General features: G+C 43.7%; 1 long non-coding RNA gene across 1 annotated transcript; it reads right to left on the bottom strand.

Annotated features, from left to right (window-relative positions):
- Positions 1 to 384: 384 nt before the first annotated feature.
- On the bottom strand, positions 385 to 8550 carry LOC135313282 (uncharacterized). Its single transcript, XR_010372901.1, has 3 exons — positions 8443 to 8550; positions 7647 to 7688; positions 385 to 916 (listed from the first exon to the last, which is right to left on the bottom strand). It is a non-coding gene; the product is annotated as an uncharacterized LOC135313282 (long non-coding RNA).
- Positions 8551 to 8777: the final 227 nt, after the last annotated feature.

Here is an 8777-nt window from a genome sequence, read left to right as displayed (position 1 = left end):
TGCTAAAACCACTGTGCGATAGTGTGATTTGTTCTGAAATAGCAACTGTGGTGTGTAGGCCTCCCCTCTCCCCGCTGAGCAGAAGGTGGGAAAGAGGGTATTTCAAACTGTGATTTCTACCAAGGCCTTTAATTGCTACTATTTTGTGCTTAGAGGTAGGTTAGAAAGAATATGTATTTCTCAGCCTGATAAAAGAAACCAAGATCAAATGGTTGATCTTTTTCTTCTTAGTGACACTGCTGTAGCTAACTATATTACTTCGGAATGCAAACACAACAGATACAGAAAATGGATTGGAAATGTTCCCAGAATACCTTAATGAATGTATAAACAAAATAAGCATTTCAGCAACACACAGAACTTTCCCTTACGAAGTCCCCTTGCACAACAGTTAGCGCACAGTGCAAAGTACAGGAGGGAGGGAGGGCTTACGACAGTGACCCACTTCCATTAAGGAATGAAAACCTAATGACCGAACGTGTTTGCCTCAACTTCATCATTGATGAAGCTCGATAACGTCAGTGAAATTTCTCAAGAAACTTCAGGTTTCTTAGGTAGTTTTAGGGGACAGCAGAAGAGAAAATCTTTCCATTATAGTTCATTGGTTTAAATATAGTCCCGGTCACTAGTGACCAGACACATCGCTGCTTGACAACTGCCTGGTGGCACACACAGCCAACTCTGGCAGCCCAGTTCTGATGAGATGAATGTCCAGATCCCGAAGGTCACTATGACTGGCTTTACTTGCCCTTTCAAGGAAGGATTGTAGCTGGAAACTGATGTACCTTTCCAATTCTGGAGGCCAGTAAGATTACGCACACTGATTTTGGTATTTCTTCTCTGGAGACAGATGCTTGGCCTTCAGTCCTGAAGTCCGAGGCTCTGAAGGACATCTTACTGCCTTGCTGAAAGGGAACTGCCGGAGCAATAGGAGTGAGAGGAAGAAGTCCATTTCATTTGCACATTTGCAAGAAATCTGGCTATAAAAAATAATATCCACAGACCTTTGCAGAATGAGTAAAAACACCATTTCTGTGCCAAAATTCAAATGTCAGTTAGCATTTTGTCTTAAATGTTGAAAATCAGGAAATACTGACCAATTCCAACAGGGTCCAATTATTATTAAATGAAATGGAAAATGTATTTGCTTCCCTTAGCACTTAAGAGGAACTTAGGTGCCCATTAAAGCTATTGCTTGCTTCAGCTCCTACATTCAGTGGAGAAAAACATGGTTTCCCCCACGCCCTTTTAACTCTATGTCTCCTTATAAGCATAACCCTTACAGACTGAGTACCCCATAATAATGCAGTAGGAATAAAACAGCACCTCAGCTCTGTCAGTTCTCAGGTGCTTTCATGTAGCTCTTAAAAGCCTGGCACCTTCGGCAGCAAAACCCTGCTTTGTAAAATCTGGGTTGCTGTTTTTCCGGCAGAGCTGAGAAAGTTGTCGGCCGCCGAGCTGCACAAGAGAGCACCTTATTGTTCTGCTTGTCAAATACGATGCCAGGATCATTGCCTGCATGCTTCAGTGCACACCTCACAAATTATAGCTGTACCTGCACGTGGGTTTAATTAGGTACATTCATGCACAGGGGAGCTGAAACATTTCCATGCTGGCTCTGGCAGTACTGATTCCCAGCACTCTGACGTGGAAAGAAAGATTAAATGGACTCCTTTTCACAAGAAACAGCAGAAGAGCCAGAAAGGAAAGCTACAGTTAAAGCTGGTCAGTGCTTCCCATTATAATATTTACAATGCAGGTGGAAAGAGCCAGGGTAGCAGCGGGGGCCTGAGATGTGCACAGGTGATAGGGAAGGCAGGAAAAGGAGTGCCAGTGCTGCCACTGGGAAGCCAGGGCAGGCGTGCAGGGCCAGAGAGAGGTTGGGAACAGAAGCAATGAGCTTGAACCTGATGTATAGTGGTCTTTTTTTTTTTTTTTTTTTTAATAAATAATGGAACCACAAAAGATGATTTCTCTGGCTTTCTGGTAACTGAAGCCTTTAATTTTACTCTTGAGGGGAAAAGCAAAATGAAAAACCTCTTCAGAATGAAAATGTTAACTTTTAGGTTTCAATGGTGTTGAGATGAAATTTGGGATTATCCTAAAATATGTTATTGTGGGGCAGAGAGGAGCACAGGATCTAGTCTAATTCAGCTGAAGTCCTGTGTGATCACCTGAGACTGAATTCTCTATTACACTTGGCTGCATTTGCTAACAAAATTTCATCCAGCCTTGCTCTTTTTCTTTTTTTTGTTTAATAATTAAAGTTTATGGTACAACTGTGCTCATGCTGTACTCTAGATAAATCCTACACATCTGTGCCTGGCTCTAATGTTACTCCTCATAAATTTGCACTCCTCTTTATTTTTTATTTCTTTCTATTTAAATGAAGATTATTTCTGATCTGAAATAGTTTTAGATGTTGTTTAGATGTTAAAGAAAAATTGTTATAAAAATGACATACTGCATGTTTGAATATTTGATTTTGGTGAAAAACAGATGTGTTTTAAAAGTGTCAGCCCTTGCTTTGGTCAAATTAGACAAATCTTATCAGAAGATCCAATAAATATTTCTACCCCGGGGGGTGAAGGATGCTTATAATCTAGAGCAGGGTTTGCCCTTGAAGTATCTTCTGCAGTTAAGGTCCTTATGCCACTTCTATTTATGAATTATTTGAATAAGTGAGATATCAACCAACAGGTGATGGCTTCAGTTCCTTAACACCTGAATGAGGCCACCAGTTGTCAGCCAAGCTCTGAAAATGTGAAGAGAGCGAAAAAACAGATGCTGGAGCAAGGCGGTGATTATTATGGCCAGCAGGAGGACAGGGGCTACAGAGATGCTATACAAGTCCAGAACCTGCATTTCTGTCATCATGCTGTACTCTGACCCAGTCTTCCCTGCACCTTGAGCTACCACACAGCTTTTTTTAGAGAGGGTTTGCCCTGTTAGAAGAAGAGGGTGGTGACCTTCCAGGCTGAAACTGCAGATGAATGCCCTTCAAAAGGCAGTAGGAAAACCATCCTTAGTTTCAGGTGTCAAAAATAAAAGGTGTGTCCATGTCAGTAATGATATGTGTAGGTATATACAGTGCTGAATCAACCTCTAGTCCTACTTCATTTCAGTGCTAGAAACAGGTCACAATATACAAAAGACTACTTTATTGCATGACACGTTGCATTTTACAAAATACCTAGGATATATTTTACATTAAAGGTAAATGTTGTTTACCTTTAATATGGTGTATGGTAAAGTAAGGTGCGTGGTTGTTTAAAACACAGGTATAAAAAAGAAATTTATTTTTTCATTAAGTATTTCTATACACACAATCAGTGGTGTCAAAGATGAATTGAATATAGTTATTTAACACTCTCCCAAGAAAAATTCCCCTTTTTCTTTGGTTGCCTTTCTCTCCTTTCTTCATGGATCCTCAGCAGTTTTGTCCCTGCTCTTTGTCTTCTAGTTCAGAGCGTCGGCTCCCCTGTAGAGAAGAGTTTTGCCACTGATTTCAAAAGGGGCTTGATTGGACTCCAGATCGTCTTCCTGGCCATCACAACACAAGAGTAAGGGCCAAAAGACAAAGTCTCACAGCCTTTCTGGAAATTCAGGGCTTTATTTCAAATGCACTCAGGTGCAGCATTTCACAGGAATTTTCCAAGGCTCCAGCCAGGCAATACAAATCAAAAGTACAGTCTCACAGCCAGTCTGACCACTTTGCCTGAGACTGAAAATGATGAGGATTTCCTTCGAGCAGTGCTGATCCCAGCAAGTGCATCAGGCCTTTGAGGTTAAATGTAGCCTTTGTGAAAGCCAGTCATTAAATGTCACTGGAGTTACAGCAAGGATGTATTTAGGCCAATGTGTTTAGAAAAATTTGTGGTGTAGAAGTACAAAATGCCAAGTGCAGTTGAAAGGTTCTGGGGCATGTGTGTGCAGATGGGTAGAAAGATGTGATTTTTTCTGCCCTGTTTGGTATTTAGTGTTTTATAATTTTATTAAATTTTTGGAGTAATAATTTATTCTGTACAGTATGTAGTGCTGTTTGTCATCTTTATTCCCTCAACTATTCCAAAATCAAGGCTTACTAGTTTTGGGTGAATTGAGAAGTGACAGGTTTCAGGTCACTAAATCAGGAAATGAAATGAAACTGGAAAGTCTGTAGAAGAAAACCATCACAAAAAAAATCCTAAAAGACTGATATAATCAGAAGACTAAAGAACAAATATGGAAAAAATATGTCTGTGTTTCCTATTTATCTGAGTGAAACCGTGACTGTGACCTACATAAGCTGTGGGCCTGATACACTACAAGGTCTGTTTATCTAGGCACCAGCCACAGCTCCAACACATATAGCACTGGCTTCAGGGCTCCTCAGAGGATGCTTTAGACTGTCCATGGCAAGTCAGTCTGGAAGCTTTTGTTTAAGATGCCAGAATGCTGTTAATATGGGAGGATTTTCCAGTATGGCTCTGCAATTGGATTGAAATCTCTCCCATCACTATGTGTAGACCACAGTAATTTTGTGTGTGCATGAATATTAACTTTCATGGAGCACAATTTCCCTACCAAGGAGTCTCCCCTTGAAAGTGCTTAACTATTCTAAGGTAAATTCAAGGTGATCCCACAACCTTTCTTGTATGTGAGAGCAGAAACTATCCCCCAAATGCAGACCACATGCATCAATAGAGGCATCTCAGAGAGAATAAGCCAGTAACACGTTTTTCTATTCATTTTGGTCTCTAGGAGGTCTTCACAAAACCATGTAACAAAAAAATTATTTGGGATGTTTGCACTGGATGCAAAGGTGAAATAGAGTCCTCCCCTATGTTGCTGTCAGCAGTGGAAAAAGCTGTGATGGAGTTCGTAGCAGACTTTGACCAGCTGATGTATACTGCTGTGCTGCCACTGATGCCCACACAGCTAAAGCGGTTGATCCTCAGTAAAAACCTGCCCCAGTAATTCTGGCCCTTACCCAAATCTGTCTCTTATTAGCAAATGAGTTTCATGAAGTGCCTTCATCCATCTTGCACCCCTCATCCTACCTAACTATTTTCCAGAGTAGGACATCCTTCAGTAAAATATATTTCACTGGGTTCATTCCTCTAAGGTTTATAAATAATAAGTCACAGATGCAGAGCATCGTGTTTGCTGTATCTGCTTTGTTTAACTCCATATGAGCTGTGTTTCCCTGAGCCGAAGGAAATAGGTTGCAAGTACCTAACAATACTCAGGACAGTACAAAAGATGGTAGTGAGTAATGAACTCAGCATAGCTCAAACATCCAGTGAAGCCTTGACAAAAACCTCCCACAGTCTGCATCTTACACAGCCAAACTCCAAATTACCTCTTGGTGCAATAGTCTTGATTCTCCCTGCCAAATCAAGGAGGAAGCAACACTATGAGCTAGCTCAGCGGTAGGACCCACTTATCAGCATTTCCCAGTCCCAAGATTGGCACTTGCCTTCCCTCTATTCAGCGCAGGAGAGAGAAGCAGTCATCACCAGAGAAGGAAGCACGCTAGCAGGCTGGAAATTTTTGTACAGACTGCAGGAATTAATTAAACCCCTGCTGGAGCAGAGAGGAACCAAAGGAGAGTGTTTCTGCACACTGTGCCTAAAACTCACCTGGGAACAGGGAGCCAGAGCTTAGGTGCCTGCCCCTAGGGCTGCTGGGGGCGTTTATCCAGTGACCGTCCCACATCCAGCAGTGGCACCATTGCAACCAACGGGGACTTTAAAACCCACATGGCAGAGCTGCTACCAGCCCCATCCCTGTAGCACCAGCCTGGGAAGCACAGCCTACCTGACCCTAAGGGGCAGACACTGGTGGGAGTGGCAGGGGGCTGCGGATGACTCACCTGGACTTTAGCACTGGCTGGCATCTTTGCCCAAGCCTGATTTTGAGCCTGGTCCTTACCCAGCAGTGTCCAAAACGCAAGCTCCGCCACAGGGCACAGCACCCAGCAGAAGTGGGACGCTGGGGCAGTGGCAGTGGCAGCAGCAGCAGGAGGATGCTTCTGGGAGCAGAGATCCCCCAGCAGCTAGTGGGGCTGGCTCCTGTGGATGACAGCTACATCCTAAAAGGAGCTGAGGTTCTCCCTGAAAAACACACTGGTCCCTGCCACTCTCAAAAGAGATGCAGCATCTGCTTTGGGCATCGGAGCACATGATCCCCTGGTCTGGGCAGGTGAAAATAAGTTAACCCAGCCAGAATGATGCTTTTCTGCAGCCTTATATTTGATTTTATTTTGAATATGTGCATCAGGCAGGCTTCCCTGAGGCAGCAACTGAGGGTGACCATTTCTTCCCACTTGTATGGTACTTGAGCCAGGGGTAACTGATATGAGGTCAGGATGTATGACTGAGATCAGAATTTGGCTCTTGTTCTCTATATACAAAAAACTTTCACTAATTGGAGGGCTGCCTGGAGACCAGTGTGCTTCAATGATTAATTTTCTTGCATTGCATTGCAAGAAAATTAAAAACCACCAGCTTTAACTTGTAAGATGATAAGCTTTTGTAGCTGTTATGCCCAGTCCACCTGTGAGCTGTGGGACTGAGAGGGAGGGCACGGAGAGCTTTCCTCTCTGATCTGGGACTGCTCTGCCCCCTTTCCCCTCCATTAGCCCATGCAGCATTTCAAAGGGGGCAAAGCAGAGAAAGGGCATTCCTCTTTTTGAGCCAGCATGTGCAGGGGAACTGATGTACTCACAACAGGGAGGTACAAATCAGTAGATGTGCCCTCGTTGTGTGAGGAAGAGCTCAGGGAGTCCTTCCTATGATGCCTCCCTTTGCTCATTTTAGCTCTGCATTCTCCCCAGTCAGGGATCTCCCTCTGTGGCATAATTAAACACACACGTAGGTTTTCTCTTTTTGGCTCAGTAGATCATCATGGCAAGTGCAATCCTCATATTATACAACATGACAGTAATTAACACATAGCTACAGCACTATGGCATCTAGATCTTTCTTCACTGATGACCACAAATCACAGACAAGCTTTTATACATGTGATGGGAAAGTTCTTAGTTCTGCTCATCAGAGAAAAACTGAAGCAGAGAAGTGAGTTGTCAGAAGCATCTTTGAAACTCTGCCATTGACTCCTTTATGCTCAATGAATAAAAACCTTTAAAGTTCACATTTTTATGGTATAACCATAAATTACGTTTGTGTGTGTCTGCTTCTGGGGCCTGACTGAAGTCCAGCAAATGTTCTGTAGATTCCTGTAATTAAGAATAGGCAATTTGGCCTTTGGAGCTCATGCCATGAGTTTCTGGTGACACAAGTTATACACATATGAAGGAAATGATGACATTTCCTGTCTCCTGGGTGTTGGTGTGAACAGGTGAGATGGTTAGCTAAGAAATGTGTTGATTCACTGCCCTTCCTAAGGAAGATGGTGAAAAGCCCTAGATGGAAATGCAAAGAATTTGCTTTTTGTCAGGTCCCCATGGTGATCAGTGGTCATATCTGACCTCTGTGTATTCAAACCTTCATTTGATAATCATATGAGCATGCCAGAAAACTCATCTAGCTTCTTCGGATTGTCCTGGAAAAGGGAGAGGGAAATGACTGGGAAAAGGAGTATGGGATCAAAGAGAGACAGTGGTAGAGTTTGGTATCCTGCTACGGGACAGCATTTCTTACCTCTGGAAAGATCTTTCCCAACATCTGCACCTTTAAAAAATGCTGAAAAAATAACAGTTCCAGATTTTATCACTCTTTTTCCATATCCAATAATACTCACACAGATGTGTTCACATCCTACCTTATGTCCATGTGACAACTTATGACTTAACCCTAATACCAGAACTCTGAAACCCCTAATTTCCAAATCAGGATCACTTCAGATGAGGCCCTCTCCCACAAGGAGTGCAGGTCAGCCAAGCCAAGCCAACCCGAACTTGCCTCTTTCTGGTCAGAATAGCTGGCCTAGGGCTAACCTGTTTCAAGCACTCTGCTCCTATTAGTGAGAAGTTGTTTCTGCTGTAAGCTTGCACTGCTGCAGGCTTATCCTTAGACAACACCTGGCTGTAGCAATACGCATTTCCCAACTTACAGATCAGTAGATAGATGACTGAAGCAGTAAAACAAGATAAAGACAACCAGATAGCTGAAACTGAGAAACAACTTGTCTGCTTGTATACATAAAACCCAAAGAGGATTAACACTTCACATGTGAGCACCCTTGCCGTACTTAGCAGGTGCTCTTTCTTTCCCTGCCCATCCCGCAGCCCCTCGGCCAAGTGCATTGTTGCAAGAGTTGGCCACTGCAACCCGTGGACTCGTTTGGCCCCCTTGAGGGAGAGTGCAACGGCACATCCCAGCTCCAGCTCCACCACCAGCCACACTAGTCAACCCCTCCATGAGCCAGACCTGACCTTTCCAGGAGCCAATACAATTCACTACAGAAGCTATTTACTTGTTTTTTTAGGTGACTTACCCACTCGCTGTAGAGAGTTGAATCAGCTGACGGAGGGGTCAGGGGAGTGCCAGGTGTGGGGATGCAGGGGGACTGCATGACCTACAGCAGAGCAGGGAGCAGAAACTCCCCTCCGTGGCAACCAGACTGGCTCGGCCTTTCCACCCAGGCAGCCTCTGCCTGTTAGTGTGGCAATCAGCTGGAGCGCAGAGAGCAGGATGACCTGTTATTTTAGAACACTCCCCAAATAGCATTCATCCTGCAAATGACAGTCTCCAGAAGAGCCATTCCTGTGGCTCCTCTCTTGGAACACAAACAGCTTGTGGCACACAGGCATGGTCATGTACCCAACTGCA

This window comes from Phalacrocorax carbo, chromosome 4 (assembly GCF_963921805.1).
Source record: "Phalacrocorax carbo chromosome 4, bPhaCar2.1, whole genome shotgun sequence".
Classification (NCBI taxonomy): domain Eukaryota; kingdom Metazoa; phylum Chordata; class Aves; order Suliformes; family Phalacrocoracidae; genus Phalacrocorax; species Phalacrocorax carbo.
Note: the sequence above shows the minus strand (reverse complement) of the source record. Positions and strands in the feature narration are given on the sequence as shown.